Source organism: Salmo salar, chromosome ssa14 (assembly GCF_905237065.1).
Source record: "Salmo salar chromosome ssa14, Ssal_v3.1, whole genome shotgun sequence".
In the NCBI taxonomy this organism is placed as follows: domain Eukaryota; kingdom Metazoa; phylum Chordata; class Actinopteri; order Salmoniformes; family Salmonidae; genus Salmo; species Salmo salar.
The window spans coordinates 56,547,191-56,571,591 of record NC_059455.1 but is presented as its reverse complement, the minus strand read 5'-3'; the positions used below and the strand labels follow the sequence as shown (position 1 = coordinate 56,571,591).

At 41.9% G+C, this 24,401-nt stretch overlaps 1 long non-coding RNA gene across 2 annotated transcripts in view; it reads left to right on the top strand.

Annotated features, from left to right (window-relative positions):
* LOC106570122 (uncharacterized) overlaps positions 1-24,177 on the top strand; it is a 55,117-nt gene extending 30,940 nt beyond the window's left edge. Inside the window, exon 4 of one of the 2 annotated variants that reach the window (XR_006758857.1) lies at positions 22,702-24,177. This is a non-coding gene — a long non-coding RNA (uncharacterized lncRNA). The remainder of the gene's footprint in view (positions 1-22,701) is intronic. The other variant, XR_001320617.2, reaches the window with a different exon arrangement.
* Positions 24,178-24,401: the final 224 nt, after the last annotated feature.

The following is a 24,401-nucleotide window of genomic DNA, read 5'->3' as shown; positions in this document are numbered from 1 at the left end:
AGGAGAAAAGCTGGCACCATCCCTACGGTGAAGCATGGTGGTGGCAGCATAATTCTGTGGGGATGTTTTTCAGCGGCAGGGATTGGGAGACTAGTCAGGATCAAGGGAAAGATGAACGGAGCAAAGTACAGAGAGATTATTTGTTACTTTTAGTTTCTATTTTCTATTTTTTACTAAACACCTATTTTTATATATTTAAAGCATTATTGGTTAAGGGCTTGTAAGTAAGCATTTCACTGTAAGGTTGTATTTGGAGCATGTGACAAATACAATTTGACTTGATTTGATTTTGATCATTGATGAAAACCTGCTCCAGAACGCTCAGCACCTCAGACTGTTCATCTTCCAACAGGACAACAACCCTAAGCACACAGCCAAGACAACGTAGGAGTGGCTTTGGGACAAGAATCTGAATGTCTTTGAGTGGCCCATCCAGAGCCTGTACTTGAACCTGATCGAACATCTCTGGAGAGACCTGAAAATAGATGTACAGCGACGCTCCCCATCCAACCTGACAGAGCTTGAGAGGATCTGCAGAGAAGAATTGGAGAAACTCCCCAAATACAGGTGTACCAAGATTGTAGCATCATACCTAAGAAGACTTTGCTGCCAGAGGTGCTTCAACAAAGTACTGAGGAAAAGGTCTAAATACTTATGTAAATGTGATATTTCCATTTTTGTTATTAATACATTTGCCAAAATTTCTACAACCTGTTTTTGCTTGATCATTATGGGGTATTGTGTGTAGATTGATGAGTAAAAAACTAAATGTAATCAATTTTAGAACAACATATATATATATATATATATATATATATATATATATATATTTATACTGCTCAAAAAAATAAAGGGAACACTTAAACAACACAATGTAACTCCAAGTCAATCACACTTCTGTGAAATCAAACTGTCCACTGATTGACAATAAATTTCACATGCTGTTGTGCAAATGGAATAGAAAACAGGTGGAAATTATAGGCAATTAGCAAGACACCCCCAATAAAGTAGTGGTTCTGCAGGTGGTGACCACAGACCACTTCTCAGTTCCTATGCTTCCTGGCTGATGTTTTGGTCACTTTTGAATGCTGGCGGTGCTTTCACTCTAGTGGTAGCATGAGACGGAGTCTACAACCCACACAAGTGGCTCATGTAGTGCAGCTCATCCAGGATGGCACATCAATGCGAGCTGTGGCAAGAAGGTTTGCTGTGTTTGTCAGCGTAGTGTCCAGAGCATGGAGGCGCTACCAGGAGACAGGCCAGTACATCAGGAGATGTGGAGGAGGCCGTAGGAGGGCAACAACCCAGCAGCAGGACCGCTACCTCCGCCTTTGTGCAAGGAGGAGTAGGAGGAGCACTGCCAGAGCCCTGCAAAATGTGCATGTGTCTGCTCAAACGGTCAGAAACAGACTCCATGAGGGTGGTATGAGGGCCCGACGTCCACAGGTGGGGGTTGTGCTTACAGCCCAACACTGTGCAGGACGTTTGGCATTTGCCAGAGAACACCAAGATTGGCAAATTCGCCACTGGCGCCCTGTGCTCTTCACAGCTGAAAGCAGGTTCTCACTGAGCACATGTGACAGACGTGACAGAGTCTGGAGACGCCGTGGAGAACGTTCTGCTGCCTGCAACATCCTCCAGCATGACCGGTTTGGCGGTGGGTCAGTCATGGTGTGGGGTGGCATTTCTTTGGGGGGCCGCACAGCCCTCCATGTGCTCGCCAGAGGTAGCCTGACTGCCATTATGTACCGAGATGAGATCCTCAGACCCCTTGTGAGACCATATGCTGGTGCGGTTGGCCCTGGGTTCCTCCTAATGCAAGACAATGCTAGACCTCATGTGGCTGGAGTGTGTCAGCAGTTTCTGCAAGAGGGAGGCATTGATGCTATGGACTGGCCCGCCCGTTCCCCAGACCTGAATCCAATTGAGCACATCTGGGACATCATGTCTCGCTCCATCCACCAACGCCACGTTGCACCACAGACTGTCCAGGAGTTGGCGGATGCTTTAGTCCAGGTCTGGGAGGAGATCCCGCAGGAGACCATCCGCCACCTCATCAGGAGCATGCCCAGGCGTTGTAGGGAGGTCATACAGGCATGTGGAGGCCACACACACTACTGAGCCTCATTTTGACTTGTTTTAAGGACATTACATCAAAGTTGGATCAGCCTGTAGTGTGGTTTTCCACTTTAATTTTGAGTGTGACTCCAAATCCAGACCTCCATGGGTTGATAAATTGGATTTCCATTGATTATTTTTGTGTGATTTTGTTGTCAGCACATTCAACTATGTAAAGAAAAAAGTATTTAATAAGATTATTTCATTCATTCAGATCTAGGATGTGTTATTTTAGTGTTCCCTTTATTTTTTTGAGCAGTGTATATATATATACATACACTGAGTGTACAAAACATTAGAAACACCTGGTCTTTCCATGACATAGAATGACCAGGTGAATCCAGATGAAAGCTTTGATCCCTTATGATCCCGTACACTGTACAAAGAATTTTCTATTGTGTTATTGACTGTACGTTTGTTTATGTGTAACTCTGTTTTGTTGTTTTTGTCGCACTGCTTTGCTCTATCTAGGCCAGGTCGCAGTTGTAAATGAGAACTTGTTCTCAACTGGCCTACCTGGTTAAATAAAGGTGAAATAAAAAAAATATTGATGTCACATTTTAAATCCACTTCAATCAGTGTAGATGAAGGGGAAGAGGTAGGTTAAATACAGATTTTTAAGCCTTGAGATAATTGAGACATAGATTGTGGATGTGTGCCTTTCATAGGGTGAATGGACAAGACAAAACTTTTAAGTGCCTTTGAACAAGGTATGGTAGGTGCCAGGCGCACCGGTTTGAGTGTGTCAAGAACTGCAACGCTGCTGGGTTTTTCATGATCTACAGTTTCCCGTGTGTATCAAGAATGGTCCACCACCCAAAGGACATCCAGCCAACGGCAGACCAGTGGTTGAAAACAGGTAATTGATGAAAGAGGACAAAAGGGGCTGACACGAATTGTGCAGAGCAGCAGACAGGCTACAGTTAGTCAGCTGACATTCCAGTACAACATTGGTGCCCAAAGACCCATAAAAGAATGCACAACTTGTCGTACCTTGACACAAACGGGGTATGGCGGCCGACGACCTTAAAGAGTTGCACTTCTTTCAGCAAAAAACAAGAAACTGTGGTTGCAGTGGGCTAAAGAAAGAAAACACTGGACACTGGAGAACTGGAAAAACATTTCCTGGGCTGATGAATCCCAGTTCCTGCTGTTTCACTCTGATGGGACTAGGGTATGGAGAAAACCATGTGAATACATGTAACCGTCCATGCCGATGGGTATCAACATTGCAGGCTGGTGGTGGTGTGATGGTTGTCATGTCGTTGGCCTGTGGGTAAGGTTTATGGCCCCACCATAAATACCTTTCTCCCTTCCCTCTCTCTCTGACTCTACTGAAGGCTCTTGAATAGCCTTTGTTAAACATGGAGAGTCTGGGAACATCAAACAAGTGGGGGGAAAGGAACCATATTTCGGTAATAGAACCAGTTGAAAATATGCGTTGGTACTTATGAATATGATGTCAGTTTGGTTGTCATCTGAGACATTATGACTGATGACAGGACGACATAAACTGTATCTGGGAAAGTCTACACATTCTAGTTATCAGATTCACATGGAATTGTTGTGCAATTTAAATGTTTGAATATGAAACTATTTGTGAAAAGATTAAATGTAATTTTAGCTTCCAAATGAGAGAATTGGGTTTTCATAAGGTTAGAGCTCTGCTCAATCAGTGGCCCGTCCCTGTGAAGAGACATTGGTTATAAACTATGAAACACACCCTTCTCTCCCTCCACTATATAAGCCCTTGAGGAAAATATAACTTTCTGTTCTGAGTCCGTGAGGCCTGCAGCCTCTGCATTAAAAGGGCAAATAACTTTCTGTTCCGGGTACATTAGAGCGACGGTCCAATGTCAGAAGGATTCAGATAATAACTACAGAACTAAGCCAACCTCAGCATGAGCTTTGGTTGCGAATTGTATGAACTTTGAACTCTTATTCACTACAGAAGTGATACCTCCTAGCCATTGAGTTAGCAGCGGCCACTGTAAACGTGGGCTAGGAAAGGACGAACGACGGATCCAGTCTAACACACAACGACGATACTACAACATATACCATTTACCACGAAATACATTCTTCCGAGGACAGCAAGATCTCTGTTGGGCAACACGGCCAGCATCTACGACCAATCTACCGAAGCGCAGCTCAGAGTAAATATTTATTGCATTTCCCTTTTCCAAATGGCGGTAATTTTAGAATGCATAAGATACTGTATTTACGATAGCAGAGCTTCTCCCTTTGTTCCTCAGTCTTCCCGCTCTTTCATTCAAACTCAACCCCCTTTCCTTTGTGTAACCAGCCGGCTCCGTCCACCAGGGACGTTTTCTGTATGACATAATTTGCATTCTGTGTATATGTAATTCTGTGTGATTAGTTAGGTATTTAGTAAATAAATAATTAAACCCAATTTTGTATTGCTGATTCAACTTGTTAGCCAGGGTTCATGAAGATAACCAAGAATTTACAACTTTTAGATGAGACTGAAATAAGGTGACGATTAATATTGACTGCTATTGATGTAAAATATTACTAGGTCTTCAAGAGTTTTTTCGGAAGATAACAGCTCTATGAACACTCTTTTGTGGTGCCCCGAACTTCTAGTTAATTACATTTACATGATTAGCTCAATCAGGTAATATTAATTACAAAGGATTTTATAGAATAGCATGTCATAGCACTTAATCCGGCATAGCCAAAGACACGACATGGTGTTGGGTGTGTTTTCATGGCACACATTGGGTCCCTTGATAAAAGTGGAGCAACGTTTGAGTGCCACAGGATAGCTGACCATCATTGCCTATCTGGTGCATCCCTTCATGGCAGCAGTGTATCCATCTGCGAATTGATTTTTTTTTACAGGATAATGCCACAAGGCTAAGATTTTCCAGGAATGGTTCCACAAACATGACAGTGAATACAGCTTACTTCAGTGGCCTGCCCAGTCACCAGATCTCAATCCAACTGAGCATCTGTGGGATGAGATGGAACTAGCTATTCGGAGTAGAGATCCAATACCAGCCGACTTGACACAACTGTGGGAAGCATTGGAGATAATAATGGGCCAGTATCCCTGTGGAACGCTTTCGACACCTTGTAGAGTCCATGCCGATGAATTAAGGCTGTTCTGAGGGCAAAAGGGGGTGCAACTCAATATTAGGAAGGTGTTCCTAATGTTTTGTGCACTCAGAGTAGCGCATATGTGAATGTTCTAGCAACTTCAAATCTCATTCCACTCACAAACACTTCAACTAGTAGCTATTTCATACAGATGGTAGACAGTATGAAATACAGTAGAGAAGATCTACTTTACGTAAAACAGGAAATAATGGGCTATATCAACTTTTTCCATGGGCTTCATTAGAATGGGGGAACAAATACATTGACTTGCATAGGCTACACAAACACAAACGTTGCACACACACACGCGTGCACGCACTCTCAGGATTGGCACACTACCCATAGCAACTGACAACGGTGCCCTAGCAACCATTGGGCATCTTGCCAAGCAATTGAGGTTGCCAGGCAATGTCAGCGTTCCCATGGTAACATTTTATTTGCTGCATTTGTAAATAAGGTATGGGGAGAGAAAAAAGGGGGTTTGGGAAGGATAGCTACTACAGCATCTCGTATCATCTTGAGAAAGCTAATAATTTATGGTCTGGGAGTAGCAGATACTTACCCTGGTATTAAATTAAGTTGTTATCTGGCTGAAGAGGGAAAGTTTGTCTGTGGGGTGGTCTGAGCCTTGCTCTTCCATACAGGAAACCAGACCCAAGGTTTGAATGTGACTCCGGAGAGGAGTATAACACACTCCCCAACGTCTAACAGTCACATAACCACACTTTCATAAAAGTTATGAAAATAAAAGGGAAAAGGATTACCACATATCCACACAGTATACATAGTTTATACTCCTACCTGCCTCAGCTCTGGTGATGTAATGCCTGTCACGTTGACTTGCCGTCCAACTTAATCCGGTTTTCCAGTTAGGGGAGGAGACAATGACAATGATAATAGTGGGAGATCGAGGCACACACAGTAGCTTAGCTGTCTGTCACTCAAATCACAGAGGAGACAGTCTTAAGATGTTTCATCTTTGAAGTGTGTCAAAGGTGTATCTGTCACCTGAGCTCATTATTTTTAGCTTTGTATCCAGAGAAAATAATATCAGTAATTGGCAAAGATGTCTGTGAAGATGGTGACAGACAGGCACATTTGATACCAATGCAGCTGTCATATTGATCTAGGGTCTCTCTCCAGTCAGTCTAGTCAGAATCATATCAATGTAAAAGCTTTTGTTTTTGCATTCTTTCCCTGTTAAGTTAAAGTTTATTCTCTTCATTCCTAAAGCTGCATCTAATTTAAGACTTTGTCAATCTTTCAACAACAGAAATAGATGTTAAGCTTATTCTTTCAACAAACAAGCTTTTGTTACTTTTGTTTCTCCTTTTGTTCCTTATATCCTTAATGGATATTTTTTTTTTAACTACCAGCAGTCAACAATGGGCTAATGTCCTTCTATCTTCAGTGAATATCCAGTGGGACACCTCTGTGTCCCAAATGGTACCCTATTCCCTGCATAGTGCACTACAATGGGTCCTAGTCAAAAGTAGTGCCCTATATACAGTAGGAAATAAGGTGCAATTTGGGACGTAGACACGGCCAGTTATAGAGATGCACTGGGAGGGAGCCACCCACTGTAAAACAGCTGGAAAGTGTGACCATCCACCAGGCAACTGTGCAGTACCGAATTTGTCTTCTGTCGACGGATGTGCTTCCCTCTCTCACCTTAACAAGCCCAACTCTGGAGTTTGCTGTAAAGTCACAGATTCCCAGACAGCTTGATAAGTGCATGTACTGTCACTTCCTGAATACACTGAGGAATTTCTAAATCATTTTTTATATCTAAATATTCTTCATCACTTTTTTTCTTGACAGTGGAGCTCTATGCTCCGAGCCACCGACGCTCTCAGTGATTTTGGGGTCAATCAAGTTGTTTGAATGGTAACCTACAATACCTTTACCTGACCCCAAACCAACTGGGGTTCATAGACTCTGCCATCCAACATGAAGGCTTTCCATCAGGCTTATGTTGGCACACAAACACACACAAACAGACGGGCAGAGAGCTGGCATTGGCACAACCATGCCGCATACACGCGTGATTCGACTGCGAATGAGACAGTGAGAGAGATTGAAAGGGGAGGAGTGGAATCAAGGGGATGAAAAAGGGAGACCTGTATGAAAAGAGAGATTGTCCCTAAAAAAGAAAGAGTTGAATTGATTTCTCAGACAGAAATGGACTAACAAGAGGTACTTAAGCCGGCCAATGAAAGTGAATGAAGGGTAGACATGAGGGTGGGCTTTGAGTGTGGGGTAGAGCGAAGAAGAAAGAAAGCGAGAGAGAAGTGGCAAATGGGGTTTGCAGTTGGATACCATTCAATATGAGTTAAAAAATGTCATGTTTACGATCTGTCATGTCTCCACTGCTCACACTTTTCATAGTAGCATACTGTTTGAAATTCGCACTAAATCTATTGAGGGAAATAATAGTTGGTCTTTCCCACCTGATATACATAACCAGTCAAAAGTTTGGACATACCTACTTTTACTGTTTTCTACATTGTAGAATAATAGTGAAGACATCAAAACTATGAAATAACACATGGATTCATGTAGTAACCAAAAAAGTGTTAAACAAATAAAAAATATATTTTATATTTGAGATTCTTCAAAATAGCCACCCTTTGCCTTGATGACAGCTTTGCACACTCTTGTAAGGCACAGATCTGGGAAAGGGTACCAAAACATTTCTGCAGCATTGAAGGTCCCCAAGAACAGAGTGGCCTCCAGGAGACCAAGAACCCGGTGGTCACTCTGACAGAGCTCCAGAGTTCCTCTGTGGAGATGGGAGAACCTTCCAGAAGGACAACCATCTCTGCAGCACTCCACCAATCAGGCCTTTATGGTGGAGTGGCCAGACAGAAGCTGCTCCTCAGTAAAAGGCACATGACAGCCCGCTTGGAGTTGGCCAAAAGGCACCTAAAGACTCTCAGACCATGAGAAACAAGATTCTCTGGTCTGATGAAACCAGATTGAACTCTTTGGTCTGAATGCCAAGCGTCACATCTGGAGGAAACCTGGCACCATCCCTACTGTAAAGTATTGTGGTGGCAGCATCATGCTCTGGGGATGTTTTTCAGCGGCAGGGACTGGGAGACTAGTCAGGATCAAGGGAAAGATGAATGGAGCAAAGTACAGAGAGATCCTTGATGGAAACCTGCTCCCCATCCAACCTGGCAGAGCTTGAGAGGATCTGCAGAGAAGAATGGGAGAACATTTCCAAAATATAGGTGTGCCAAGCTTGTAGCGTCATACCCAAGAAGACTCAAGGCTGTAATGACTGCCAGAGATGCTTCAACGAAGTACTGAGTAAAGGGTTCGAATACTTATGTAAATGTAATATTTGATATTATTATATATTATATATTATATATATATATATATTGGAAAATGTGGAAAATTCCCGAAAATGATGTCATGGCTTTAGAAGCTTCTGTCGCTTTTTTCTTCTGTCTTTTTCAGTTCTGCCCTCAAATTTTCTATGGGATTGAGGTCAAGGCTTTGTGATGGCCACTCCAATACCTTGACTTTGCTGTCCTTAAGCCATTTTTCCACAACTTTGGAAGTATGCTTGGGGACATTGTCCATTTGGAAGACCCATTTGCAACCAAGCTTTAACTTCCTGACTGATGTCATGAGATATTGCTTCAACATATCCACATCATTTTCTGTCCTCATGATGCCATCTATTTTGTGAAGTGCACCAGTCCCTCCTGCAGCAAAGCACCCCCACAACATGATGCTGCCAGCCCCGTGCTTCATGGTTGGGATGGTGTTCTTTGGCTTGCAAGCCTCCCCCTTTTTCTTCCAAACATAACAATGGTCATTATGGCCAAACAGTTCTATTTTTGTTTCATCAGACCAGAGGACATTCCTCCAAAAAGTACAATCTTTGTCCCCATGTGCAGTTGGAAACCGTAGTCGGGTCTTTTTATGGGGGTTTTGGAGCAGTGGCTTCTTTCTTGCTGAGCGGCCTTTCAGGTTATGTCGATATTGGACTTGTTTTACTGTGGATATAGATACTTTTGTACCTGTTTCCTCCAGCATCTTCTTCACAAGGTCCATTCCTGTTGTTCTGGGATTGATTTTCACTTTTCGCACCAAAGTACGTTCATCTCTAGGAGACAGAACGCGTCTCCGTCCTGAGCGGTATGACGGCTGCGTGGTCCCATGGTGTTTATACTTGCGTTATATTGTTTGTGCGGATGAATGTAGTACCTTCAGGCATTTGGGTTTTGCTCCCAAGGATGAACCAGACTTGTGGAGGTCTACAATTTTTTTTCTGAGGTCTTGGCTGATTTCTTTTGATTTTCCCATGATGTCAAGCAAAGAGGCACTGAGTTTGAAGGTAGGCCTTGAAATGCATCCACAGGTACACCTCCAATTGACTCAAATTAAGTCAATTAGCCTATCAGAAGCTTCTAAAGCCATGACATCATTTTCTGGGAATTTTCCAAGCTGTTTAAAGGCACTGTCAACTTAATGTATGTTAACTTCTGACCCACTGGAATTGTGACACAGGGAATTGTAAGTGAAATAATCTGTCTGTAAACAATTGTTAGAAAAATTACTTGTGTCATGCACAAAGTAGATGTCCTAACCGACTTGAAAAACAAGTTTTAATGACTCTAACCTAAGTCTATGTAAACTTCCGACTTCAACTGTATATATATATATATATATATATATATATACACATTTGCAAAAAATTCTAAACTTGTTTTTGCTTTGTCATGTAGAAACATCTCAAGGATGCTCAATGGAAACAGGATACACCTGAGCTCATTTTCGATTCTAAAAACCTGTTTTCGCTTTGTCATTATGGGGTATTGAGTGTAGATTGCTAAGGAATTGTTGTTTTTATTTAATCCATTTTAGAATAAGACTGTAACCAGGGTTGGGTAGGTTACTTTCTGAATGTAATCAGTAACAGTTACTAGTTACCTATCCAAAATTGTAATCAGTAACGTAACTTTTTGGATTACTTTTGGTACTCCGTAACATAATCTGATTACATTCAGTTACTTTAGATTACTTTCCCCTTAAGAGGCATTAGAAGAAGACAAAAATGTATTTCATCAATTGAACGACATTTATTGCAGGATAAATCAATGTTAAATTTTACTTTATGGGTTGGTTGTGTAGGCTTCTTCTAACCCATCGCTTTCTACTGCATATATTAATGATTAAATTATATATTGGGATCCATAGGCTGGGATCCACACTATGCAGCTGTTGCAAGAGCGCATTTTTCACTGGCTGTCCACTGTTTTCAAAAACAATAATTTATAGGCAGCTTAAACTTCTTGAATTCAACCATTATTGGGTTCAAATACACATTTGGATTGCTGAACAGCCATCCACAATCCGTTCGGCGCATATAGCTAAATGAAAGAGCAGCAGTGTGATTCACATCATCGCCGTAGACTACACCACTGCTCTCATCTTTACCTCCAAGCGTTTATTCAAGTTGGATAATCTTTGGATGCCGACAGCAGTCGCACTATTGGAAGACATAGCTTGGACTGTAGCCTACAAAAGCCTATTCCTGCTCTTTTCCCACGATCCATCTAACACATTTGGTGTGTCATCATAGTGGTCTCTGACTTGTGATCAGACTCACTCAGGTGGAACAAACTTAAACTTGCGCCTTTTTTAATGCTGATTTGAATGTCATTGAGAAAACAGAGAAGTGTCAAAGGTTTTTTTTCTGCAAACATGCTTTTTGAATTTAAAAGTAATCCTCAAAGTAATCATCTAGTTTTTCAAAAGTATCTGTAATCTGATTACAATATTATTCTGGTAACGAAACGGATTACAGTTACTGTCTTTTTGTAATCCTTTACATGTAACCCAACCCTGGCTGTAACGTAACAAAATGCGGGAAAAATACTTTACGAAGGCACTGTATGTTGTGCAGTGAGATAGATTGATTAATGGCGCTCATAAATGTCATCAATATTGAGGTGTAGTTCTGTATCTGTAACCCATGATTACACATATTTTAGGAATAAAAAGAGAACCCGGATAAATACAGGATCTACCATCAGGGCAAGTGCTGCATCATTGAAAGGATTGAGAAAAGGGAATATAATATATTCGTACATATTAGTATAGTATATATTATGTATATATATATAGTATATATATTATGTACTCCCTGTTTTAGGTGCTCCCGTGTGATTATTTAGAAGTGATTATTAAGACATAATTTCCACTGATACAATAATTCTTCATGTTGTGGTGATTGAAAGTGTGCTAAAAGTAGGTACTGTGTCTACCATAATCATTTCCGAATCATATAACATAATTTCCAAATCACTACACACTATATTGGATGTTCTTTCATCACACTCTTATTTCCATCAATTTATATTCTAGTGAATACAGACCTTTTTGCCTGAGTAAAGTGATGATTAACAATTCACAAAGAGCGACAATACTTACATTCCAATGTACTTTTTGTGGCTGAGGAAAGAGAAAGTGAGAGAAAAATGATGAGACTGAACCCAGTCTTTCTAGGCTGCTTCAGAATAATGAAGTTTTCTCAGTATTCAAGGGAAAGATTTCGGATCCACCACATTATTGTTTATGTAGGTCAGACAGACTGCAGGTGGAGTGCCTGGCTGTGAGACAGTGAAGGGTTGCATACCAAATGAGACCCTATTCCCTAAAGGGCCATAAATAGTGCCAGATCTGGTCAAAAGTAGTGCGCTATAAAGGCAATAAAGTGCCATTTGGTACTCAGCCATGGTATTACCATGAGTGAGTGAGGGAGAGAGGATATCTTGAAAGTTCAATCATTTACCACAAGAGGGAGACAATACCACAGAAATGCATTGGGTGGATACATTGCTTAACCCAAACGCACTGTTGATCACTTTGAGTCTGTAAATTCTATCATGCTACCCTGCACAATGTTAGCATTTAACAAACCTGTTTAGAAAATACAAAAATAAACATTTTATTCTGGCTGACTTTTTTAAACAAGTATTGAATTGGATTTTAAATCAGGTGAAAGACATACTGTATTCAGTGGTGTAAAGTACTGAATTAAAATACACTGCTCAAAAAAATAAAGGGAACACTTAAACAACACAATGTAACTCCAAGTCAATCACACTTCTGTGAAATCAAACTGTCCACTTAGGAAGCAACATTTGTCACATGCTGTTGTGCAAATGGAATAGACAACAGGTGGAAATTATATGCAATTAGCAAGACACCCCCAATAAAGGAGTGGTTCTGCAGGTGGGGACCACAGACCACTTCTCAGTTCCTATGCTTCCTGGCTGATGTTTTGGTCACTTTTGAATGCTGGCGGTGCTTTCACTCTAGTGGTAGCATGAGACGGAGTCTACAACCCACACAAGTGGCTCAGGTAGTGCAGCTCATCCAGGATGGCACATCAATGCGAGCTGTGGCAAGAAGGTTTGCTGTGTCTGTCAGCGTAGTGTCCAGAGCATGGAGGCGCTCCCAGGAGACAGGCCAGTACATCAGGAGACGTGGAGGAGGCCGTAGGAGGGCAACAACCCAGCAGCAGGACCGCTACCTCCGCCTTTGTGCAAGGAGGAGCAGGAGAAGCACTGCCAGAGCCCTGCAAAATGACCTCCAGCAGGCCACAAATGTGCATGTGTCTGCTGAAACGGTCAGAAACAGACTCCATGAGGGTGGTATGAGGGCCCGACGTCCACAGGTGGGGGTTGTGCTTACAGCCCAACACCGTGCAGGACGTTTGGCATTTGCCAGAGAACACCAAGATTGGCAAATTCGCCACTGGCGCCCTGTGCTCTTCACAGATGAAAGCAGGTTCACACTGAGCACATGTGACAGACGTGACAGAGTCTGGAGACGCCGTGGAGAATGTTCTGCTGCCTGCAACATCCTCCAGCATGACCGGTTTGGCGGTGGGTCAGTCATGGTGTGGGGTGGCATTTCTTTGGGGGGCCGCACAGCCCTCCATGTGCTCACCAGAGGTAGCCTGACTGCCATTAGGTACCGAGATGAGATCCTCAGACCCCTTGTGAGACCATATGCTGGTGCGGTTGGCCCTGGGTTCCTCCTAATGCAAGACAATGCTAGACCTCATGTGGCTGGAGTTTGTCAGCAGTTCCTGCAAGAGGAAGGCATTGATGCTATGGACTGGCCCGCCCATTCCCCAGACCTGAATCCAATTGAGCACATCTGGGACATCATGTCTCGCTCCATCCACCAATGCCACATTGAACCACAGACTGTCCAGGAGTTGGCGGATGCTTTAGTCCAGGTCTGGGAGGAGATCCCTCAGGAGACCATCCGTCACCTCATCAGGAGCATGCCCAGGCGTTGTAGGGAGGTCATACAGGCACGTGGAGGCCACACACCCTACTGAGCCTCATTTTGACTTGTTTTAAGGACATTACATCAAAGTTGGATCAGCCTGTAGTGTGGTTTTCCACTTTAATTTTGAGTGTGACTCCAAATCCAGACCTCCATGGGTTGATAAATTGGATTTCCATTGATTATTTTTGTGTGATTTTGTTGTCAGCACATTCAACTATGTAAAGAAAAAAGTATTTAATAAGATTATTTCTTTCATTCAGATCTAGGATGTGTTGTTTAAGTGTTCCCTTTATTTTTTTGAGCAGTATACTTTAAAGTACTACTTAAGTTGTTTTTTTGGGGGTATCTGTACTTTACTATTTATATTTTTGACAACTTCTACTTTTACTACATTCCTAAAGAATATAATGTACTTTTTACTCCATACATTTTCCCTTACACCCAAAAATACTTGTTACATTTTGACAGGAAAATGGTCCAATTCACGCACTTATCAAGAGAACGTCCCTGTTCATCCCTACTGCCTCTGATCTGGCGGATTCGCTACACACAAATGCTTTGTTTGTAAATTAATGTTAGTGTTGTAGTGAGCCCCTGGCTATCTGTAAACAAAAATATATATATATATAAGAAATTATGCTGTCTGGTTTGCATAATATAAGGAATTTGAAATGATTAATACTTTTACTTTTGATACTTAAGTACATTTTAGCAATTTCATTTACTTTTTATACTTAAGTATATTTAAAACTTGCTGGGTGACTTTTACTTGAGTCATTTTCTATTAAGGTATCTACTTTTACTCAAGGATGATTTTTTTTGTAGTTTTTCCACCACTGAATGTATTTAGAGTGAAAATACTCAAAGAAAGGGACATGGTCAGAGAAACAGATAGGCCATTAAAGACAGACGAGCAATCATTCTGTCAGGAGACTCCAGCGATTTACCCTGCTCTAAGAGTGCTCTGCAGTGTGAGGTAGTTGGTTGTATGGTTTCGCATAATAAACAGTCCGGAGATAACTGTACAACCTTCTAGCTTTCCCTGCGGTGTCACCAATACATCAGTCAAAGATGGACCCCTTCTCCCAACTCCCTTGTGGTAAGTATGAACAGTTGACTAAAGACCCCATGACAGTTCTTAGACAGAGTGGGGCATTTAGATAGTGTCAGGTCTACGCTATAATTCTCTATTGCTCTAAGGGGGGGGGGGGGGTTATGGTCATACCAAGGATTATTTAGCTATTTGATTTTCAAATATTATGACCCCTTTAGGTATCCCAAAAATATATACAAATATATATTTAATGTAATATTGGCCTTACCACTATTAGCCTATAGAAACGCATTGAATAACAGATTCATACATGGAAAAAGTTTGTTTTGAAGTATATGTCCTATATCTGAGAGATATAAAACTTTATATACATTTAACCCCTTTTTTTGGTCACTAAACTACTTCCATATACACTGAGTGTATAAAACATTGTGAAAACCTGCTCTTTCCATGACAGACTGACCATGTGAATCCAGGGTGAAAGCTATGATCCCTTATTGATGTTACTTGTTAAGTACACTTCAATCAGTTTAGAAGGGGAAGAGACAAGTTAAAGAAGGATTTTTAAGCCTTTATACAATTAAGACATTGATTGTGTATGTGTGTCATTCAGAGGGTGAATGGGCGAGACAAAATAGTGCCTTTGAACGGGGTATGGTATTAGGTGCCAGGCGTGCCGGTTTGTGTCAAGAACTGCAATGCTGCTGGGTTTTTCACGCTCAACAGTTTCCCATGTGTATCAAAATGGTCCACCGCCCAAAGGACATTTTGCCAACTTGACTCAACTGTGGGAAGCATTGGAGTCAACATGGGCCAGCATCCGTGTTCGTGAGAGTCTCACCTTTCCATAAAGGGGTCATACTAGTGTGTAGCCCAAACTAATCGGATGCTACAGACAGACGTTAGCAGATCAGCGGTACCGACTTCAGACTAGTCCCGCGACGCTTGTGGGGGTTGTAGATCAAAGTGGAGAACATCATCCTGTTTGTGAGAGGGTTTTCTTTGTCCTTGAGCTTTTCTTGTCTATTAATGTACTGTATTATGTCATATTTCATGTTTTGTGTACCCCAGGAAGAGTGGCTGCTGCTTTCGCAACAGCTAATGGGGATCCTAATAAAATGTCCCCCAAAAAATACCAAATACCAAACCATTCGGACGCTACTGACATTTTCACGAAAAGACCGATTTTCGGGATGTCTCATGGTCTGACAAGCACTGTTGTAGCTCTGCCACCTTTCACCGCAGATGCGGAAGGCCGACATCGGCGGATTCGGTTGTTTGAGACGCAGCCCACGCAGCTCATATTCCTAGAGATATACAGTATTTCAGATATCTCTAGCTTAAACAGACAGATTTTTATGGGGATTTGTGTATTATGCTAATTAAATATGCAGTGGTGGCACGGACATTGTTCTGTCAATTTATAATGAATAACGTGTAATATCACTGAGTAAGTAATGGGAAATAGGACTATGTTCCAAATGTCAGCCTATCCCTAAATAGTGCACTACTTTTGAACAGTGCCCATAGCGACGCAACCTAGGTGTGTTTGAATAAGGGCCATCAGAGTTCACTCAAAGAGACAGGAACTACAATGTAATTAAGGCACATTATTTAGACTTTGGAAATTAGATTAGAATTTAATCCCAACATGACCATTTTTTAATAAACAAATATCCTACTGTAACCACAATGTCAATTAGATTGAAATAGACATTTAAAACATTTAATTTTTTGGGCCTTCCTCCTGCACCGCCTGGTATAGAGGTCCTGAATGTCGGGAAGCTTGGCCCCAGTGATGTACTGGGCCGTACACACTACCCTCTGTAGTGCCTTGCGGTCAGAGGCCGAGCAGTTGCCATACCAGGCGGTGATGCAACCAGTCAGGATGTTCTCGATGGTGCAGCTGTAGAACATTTTGAGGATCCGAGGACCCATGCCAAATCTTTTCAGTCTCCTGAGGGGGAATAGACGTTGCCGTGCCCACTTCATGACTGTCTTGGTGTGTTTGGACCATGATAATTTGTTTGTGGTGTGAACACCAAGGAACTTGAAACTCTCAACCTGCTCCACTACAGCCCCGTCGATGAGAATGTGGGCGTTCTCGGCCGTCCTTTTCCTGTTGTCCACTATCATCTCCTTTCTCTTGATCACGTTGAGCGAGAGGTTGTTGTCCTGGCACCACACTGCTAGGTCTCTGACCTTCTCCCTATAGGCTGTCTCATCGTTGTCGGTGATCAGGCCTACCACTGTTGTGTCATCTGCAAACTTAATGTTGGTGTTAGAGTTGTGCTAGGCCATGCAGTCAGGGGGTGAACAGGGAGTGCCGGTATTGTAGGATACAATCTCCGTCCTGATGCTTTGCCTGTTTGATGGTTCGTCTGAGGGCATAGGGGGATTTCTTATAAACGTCCAGATTAGAGTCCCGCTCCTTGAAGCGGCATCTCTACTCTTTAGCTCAGTGCAGAATGTTGCCTGTAATCCATGGCTTCTGGTTGGTGTATACATGTATGGTCACTGTGGGGACCACGTCATTGATGCACTTATTGATGAAGCCGGTGACTGATGTGGTATACTCAATGCCATCAGATGAGTCCCAGAACATATTCCAGTCTGTGCTAGCAAAACAGTCCTGGAGGTCAGCATCTGCGTCATCTGACCACTTCCGTATTGAGCAAGTCACTGGTGCTTCCTGCATGTAAGCAGGAATCAGGAGGATAGAATTATGGTCAGATTTGCCAAATGGAGGGTGAGAGAGAGCTTTGTACATGTCTCTGTGTGGAGTAAAAGTGGTCTAGAGTTTTTTCCCTCTGGTTGCACATGTAACGTGCTGGTAGAAATGAGGTAAAATGGATTTGTTTCCCTGCATTAAATTCCCCGGCCACTAGGAGCGCCGCCTCTGGATGAGTATTTTCTTGTTTGCTTAATACAGCTCGTTGAGTGCAGTGTTAGTGCCAGCATCGGTTTGTGGTGGTAAATAAACAGCTACGAAAAATATAGATCAACTCTCTTGGTAAATAGTGTGGTCAGCTTATCATGAGATATTCTACCTCAGGCAAGCAAAACCTCCAATGATTGCACGTTGGCCAATAGGACGGATGGTAGAGGCGGGGTTACCCACTCGCCGACAAATTCTAACAAGGCACTCAGCCTGGTGTCTGGAGTAAATCCTTTGCGTCTGACTTGTTAATAAGGAGTTCCTACATTTGAATGTAAAAGTGAATTTTAACAGACAAACAATACTACATTTTATCTCTGGGACCCTCAGGATGACAAATCAGAGCAAGATTACAGAATGTAAGTACATTAATTACCTTCAGAGGTGAATGTATCAAACCAGTTGCTGTGATAAAAGTTATTGCTGTGCACTCTCCTCAAACAATAGCATGGTATTCTTTCACTGTAATAGCTTCTGTAAATTGGACAGAATTTAAGCTTTCTGCCTATATAAGACATGTCTATGTCCTGGAAAGTTGGCTGTTACTTACAACGTCATTCTAGTCACATTAGAAACTGTCCCGGTTTAAGTTTAAGTTTATTTTATTTTTACAGGGACAGTGCACATACCAGGCGGTGGGACACCGATCCAGAAGCTCTTTTCGGTCATAAGAGAAAGTGGCAGAAACATTATGTACAAAATAAGTTAAACAAACATTGTGAAAAAATATACAAAATAGCACAATTGGTTAGGAGCCCGTAAAACGGCAGCCATCTCCTCTGGCGCCATTATCTCCTCCCTGACCAAGGCCTTTCTCCACTGATTGCTCAGTTTGGCCAGGCGGCCAGCTCTAGGAAGAGTCTCGGTGGTTCCAAACTTCTTCCATTATAAATGGTGGAGGTCACGGTGTTCTTGGTAAGGCAGGGTTTACACTTACAAACACACACCACCAGTTTACGTGAAGGGTTAACACAGTTTATTCTTTATCAGCTACTGGCAGTGTTCCTGATATACACAACTCAAACAATCAAAGTAAATACATCTTCACCAGTGGAAGGTCCTTTGGGGTTCACTCCGTGTTGAATTCTTCAATTAGGTTATTCGGTAAACCTCCTTCTCCACCGTATGCGCAGTCTCTCCAATAGCCGCCGCCGCCTCCTCCTCCTTCACCTGCCGGGGTTAAAGGAAAGACAAAGAAAGCAAACCCAGGGCGTGGTTAAGTAGAGGCCTTGAGTGGTTTCACCTCTTTGCAGTTTAGTCTCTAATTACAACTGGAGACAGGTGTGACTGTTCTGCTGCATTCTGGAAGTTTCCCCTGAGCTGTCCCTGGTCCTGCCTCTGGGGAATACTTGTCATTGCTGTCCGTGGTCCTGGCAGCCAGAAAACACACAGGCACATACCATCCATCCACCACACAACCCCTGAAACCGCTACAGACTCTAATATTTACATTACATTTTAGTCATTTAGCAGACGCTCTTATCCAGAGCAACTTACAGTAGTGAATGCATACATTTCATTAAAAAAAAATTCTTATTTTTTCCCCCGTACTGGTCCCCCGTGGGAATCGAACCCACAACCCTAGCGTTGCAAACACCATGCTCTACCAACTGAGCCACACGGGACACAAATATTCGATGTGTTTAATGAGAGTTGCATTTTTTTTATTGAATTAAGAGATTGTTGTGGTTGTAATGTTTTTTCTTCGTTAGAGTGCTAATTTTGTGCTGTTGTATTTGAAAGTTAGACCCTGGTCTCAATTGGTTTCCCCTAACTAAATAAAAGTTACATTTAAAAAAGGCACACAGACTGGATTATATGGCCACTGCCTTTGAATAAAATGGACTGTGAGCATTGTTATACTGTCATCTCTTAAATCTGCCATCTTCACAAGAGTCTGCTGTTCTGTGTGGTTGCAGGAAGTGTGACAATATGTACAGTCATTAGTATCAAAATGTCCAAAAGCATGGGATCTCGTGTGTGAACTCCCCCACCGTACCGCCTCCCCCTCTCTCCTCCTCCTCTCCTTACATCCCCCCTCCACTCCCCTTAGTCCCCCCAGTGTGTCTGGCTAGTGGCTCAGACAGTCAGTATCCGCATTGCGCAGCAGGGCTCCAGTAAGGAGGGGAAAAGAGCATATATCAGCAATCTGTGCCTGCCGCTGCTCTTTCCTTTACGCTGACAAAGAAAGACTGCCTTGGTCTCTCCTCCAATAGAAGAAAAATACCCAGCATGGCACTGGTGCCAACTATTGTCTGCTATTTTGGAATGGTATGTCTGCCATTCATGGGCTTGTGGGGGCATTTTATTATTTTCGACTTTCCGACATTCCTTTCTTCCGTCAGCCATTCTTGATATGATAACCAATTGTCTCACATGGAATTATCTTGAATGTGTTACATTAACATACAACTTGTGTTGGTTAAAAGTGCTACTCAAGTGTAGTGCAGAACAAGTGAATAACGTAACATGAAAATAATTTCACAGTGAACCTGTTCATGTGTGCAGTTAAGATATAAATGTGCCTCTGCCGAATAGAAATGATCTATGAAGAGATGGCAGATGTATGCATATTATAGTTGGGATTCTAACTATAAAATATTTATATTAAGAGATATTTATAAGAGGTAGATTCTTAGGGACATATTTGCTGCAGAGGTACTGAGTGTTGTTCAGATGTAGAGATGATGATAGATGTACAGTACCAGTCATACGTTTGGATACACCTACTCAGGGTTTTTCTTTATTTTTACATTTTCTACATTTTAGAATAAAGACATCAAAACTATGAAATAACACATATGGAATCATGTAGTAACCAAAAAAGTGTTAAACAAATCAAAATATATTTTATATTTGAGATTGAAGTGTAATGTGCGCATGTGCAATAACTCAATTTGCCTTGCACTCCTTTTAATAAACAGAGCAATTTTTTTTACAACTTTTGCAAAGGGTAAAGTCTACAAAACTTAGTCCACTCTGTTCTTAACAGATTCTAGCTTTGGGAGCAGAAAACTGTATTGAGATCAAATGTTCAATTGATGAGAACATTTGCAGAATGTCGGCCAAAATCTCGTTCCATGGGCTTTTTCTCACTGGTAGTGAGTGGAAACGCCAACCGGATGCTTCACATTTATACATCCAGTGAAATGTGTGTCTCATTGCTCTATCTGTGCTACACTTGTCTGTTCAGTAGTGGGGCAAGACTCTGTCAAGACGACGTACGGCAAAATGAAATACGTCTGGATGTAAACAGGGCATTAGTGTCTATCTGCTCCCGCCGATGCCTCCGTCCTCCACTCTCCCTCCCTCCAGCTCTCACACACATTTGCTCTCTTTCCCAAATGCACGAGCAGAGCAGCGTGCACACACACCACACGTGTGTGCGTGCACACATGTACAGACACACATGCGCACACACTTAGACTTCAAGATGGGCGAGACGAGACGTCACGCCTGAAAAAAGGGTGAGAGTATAAGCAAGAAAGAGAGACAGAAAGAGAGGGGGGGAGTAGGAAGAGGAAATAGATGGAGATGAGGGGAAATGGAGTGAGAGACAGAGATGGGGAGGCTGGGACAGTGGTGAGAAAGCAGGCGACAGAGAAAGAGAGGGACTGTAGGCTTGCATATGTGTGTTTGTGTGTGTTGTTTGTGTGTGTGGGATGTATGTAGGTGACACAGATTTATCAAGGGAGTGCGTCAGAGATGGAGGCGCCGGCTGGTGTTTGTGGTATTGTGTTGGGAAATTATGGCTGTAGGTGCAGCTGTAATGGAATCAATGCGATTGTCTTCGTGTACCTGTCTCACACCCTGGCTGCTTGGACTTTAATCGCCCAGAGAATTAGGGATCTGACTTAGCACAGGGAGACAGCCACAAAAAGAGGCAGGGACAAAGCTTGGGAAATGAATAGAAGAAGGAGAGAGACAAATAAGAAAGAGAAATCTGGGGGAGTAGAGCGGGCACCTTTTTAATTTTACTGTCTAGGCTACAGCCCTGAAAAGGAAGACAGTGAAGATGGAGCAGGTTTAGGGTTTATTGTGCTTTATTTCCTTTACCGATTGAATAATTCAATTTTTTTCTCAGGGTAATGGATCAATAACTAATCAAGTGTGTGTGTGTGTGCAACTGTGCATGTTTGCGTGTGTGTGTGTGGCTCGCTCTTGTGTATGTATGTACAGTATGTGCACATAGTCATGTGTGTGTTCATGTAAGCAACACACGTAAGTACCAGCTAGAGCCAAAATGGTGAGTGGACATAATCGAGCGAACCGGCAAACAAAAAGAGAGAAGCTATCTGACCTCTTCGGCTAGCAGCCGTTATTCTCTTTACATTTTTTATTTTTGATATTTTTTTTTTTCACTATTTCTTTTTGATTTTCTTTTTCTTCACAATATATTTTTGTTATACTCCCCCTCTCTCTGGTTTTCTCCATCCACCTTCCTCTTGTGCTCTCATGCTTTGGCAAGAAAGGAGGAGCTCGTAAAACTGGGACAGGGGAAACCAGAGGGGAAAAGAGGAAAGAGGGGTCTAATTTCACAGACAGCGCAGTACATGCTCCATGCACCTTTGTTGTGTTGGGTTTATTTGTATTCCTTTGCACATGTATGTATTTCGTTTTATGAGCTCTGAGATTTGTTCTTGCTGCTTGTGAAGGCCATCTTCACCATCTGTCATTAGCATGCATGCTGCAAACTTAGCACATTGATTTTTTTTAAACATTTCTAGCTACAGCTGGCTTTTGATGTGCGCCATACAAGTACACACAGTATGTATGTCATGGCGGTGTAGCCCATACACTTAGATTTTGTTTTACTGAGTTCAATGAGGACAGTCACACATTGAGTGGAGCCTGGTGACTGTATGTTCATCAGATGCTCCTCAAACACTAATTGTCTGGTTAGTTTAAACAATTAGCCTGCCAGTCTCTTTCAACAGTAACTGTTTGTCTGTCTGTCTGTCTACCACTAGGGGGTGACGTTAGGTATATAGACCTTGGATGGACAGGAATGTAAGGCATATACAAAATCTCAATGTCCCGTATCCTATGTCCCTGAATGATTCAAATGAAAACACAAGAATAGTACTGTGTATCAATACCTCCCAATTATTTCTTACCCTGTCTTCTTTTCCTCTTTCAGGTAATATCTCCAGCAAGTTTGGAGTTTAAGAGATGAGCCATTATGAGGTGGAGCCGTCCACCAACCCAACAACACACTCAACACAATTGTATGGTGTCCAAACTAGTGTCAGATTGACTCTTACTTTCAGGGGACATCATAAGTAAGTTTCCCATGAACTTTTGTTCGCCATTTTGTAACAAAAGCCTTTATACACCTCCCACCATCATTCAACCAATGCCTCTGATTGTGACGTGATAATATTATATATACTCTATTATCTTTGTTGTGTTGTATTTTAATCCTCAAATAGATTCACTTGAGTCTATTTAGAGACATATCTAAGGGTGTTTCGTTGTCCCTGAGACCCTTAACCTGTGACTACTTTAAAGGTCACAGGTGAGGACCTTGGGAACAAGGCTGCATGCATGTTCATCAGAATTTGGGTGAATAAAAATAAAACTATTAGAAGAGGAGTTGAATGATATAATCGGGATCAAGAAGATGTCATCAGATGAACAACCAAGAAAGCATGGAACCACCAAAAGCATCAGTTACCCTACCAGAATTGTAACATGTTCCATTGCATGTGAAATGACTTGATAACCTGTGTCCAATGCAATTGTAATGTATTTAGAAACTAAAAAGGCACTCCAAACAACCTTTAAGGTGTTTGTGAAAGCAAAGACCAGTGGAATCCATTTTTAATGTGTTAAAATTTGACTTGTGTTACAAGAAAATGTGTTATTGTGAAATGATAGTATATCAAACAAGTTTTTAGTGTTTACATTTCTAGTAGGTTACCCTCACAAAATTGTCTTTAATAGAATAATCATATGTGTATTGTTAGCAAATAATATCGCTAAAGTTCAATGTACTAGATAGAGGAAAGACCAATTTTATTGGAAAATATGGATAAGGAAGGTATCATGTTCATGAATGACATTGTAAATCAGGACGGTAAAATTATGTCACACAAGCAACAAACAAAGGTGTATGGAGTATAACCAACTCATCACAGCTCTACGACAAAAATGAAAGAGACAATTACTCAAAAGAGAAAGGAATTCATTGTTTTTTCTGCCTCCAATGAAAAACCAGGCATGGCTTAAAATGAATAGTATAAATCGTAAAATGTATCAGTTTCATTTAAGGTCAAGAGGTTTGACAACTATTCGGCATAAAATTCAAGATAGTTGGGAACAGATTTTTGATGTCCCAACTGTCACGTCCTGACCAGTAATAGGGGTTATTTGTTATTGTAGTTTAGTCAGGACGTGGCAGAGGGTATTTGTTTTATGTGGTTCGGGGTGGTGGTTTGTTTAGTAGGGTATTTGATTTATGTATTCCGGGGGTTTTTGGGCACTGTTCTATGTTAGAGTATTTCTATGTTCTGTCTAGTCTTTTGTATTTCTATGTTTTGTTAATTGGGGTTGGACTCTCAATTGGAGGCAGGTGTTTTCTAGTTGCCTCTGATTGAGAGTCCTATATATATGTATGTGTTTGTTGAGTGCTTGGTGGGAGATTGTTTTGTGTATAGCCTTGTGCCTTACCAGCCTGTGAATAGTCGTTGTGGTTTCTTTGTGTACGTGTTTATTTTGGTTCTCCTTCTTGTTCGATTATAATAAAGAAGATGAGTGCACATTTCCCCGCTGCATTTTGGTCTAAATCCGACGACAACCGTTATACCAATACCATGGGATCAGGTTTATGAACTGATA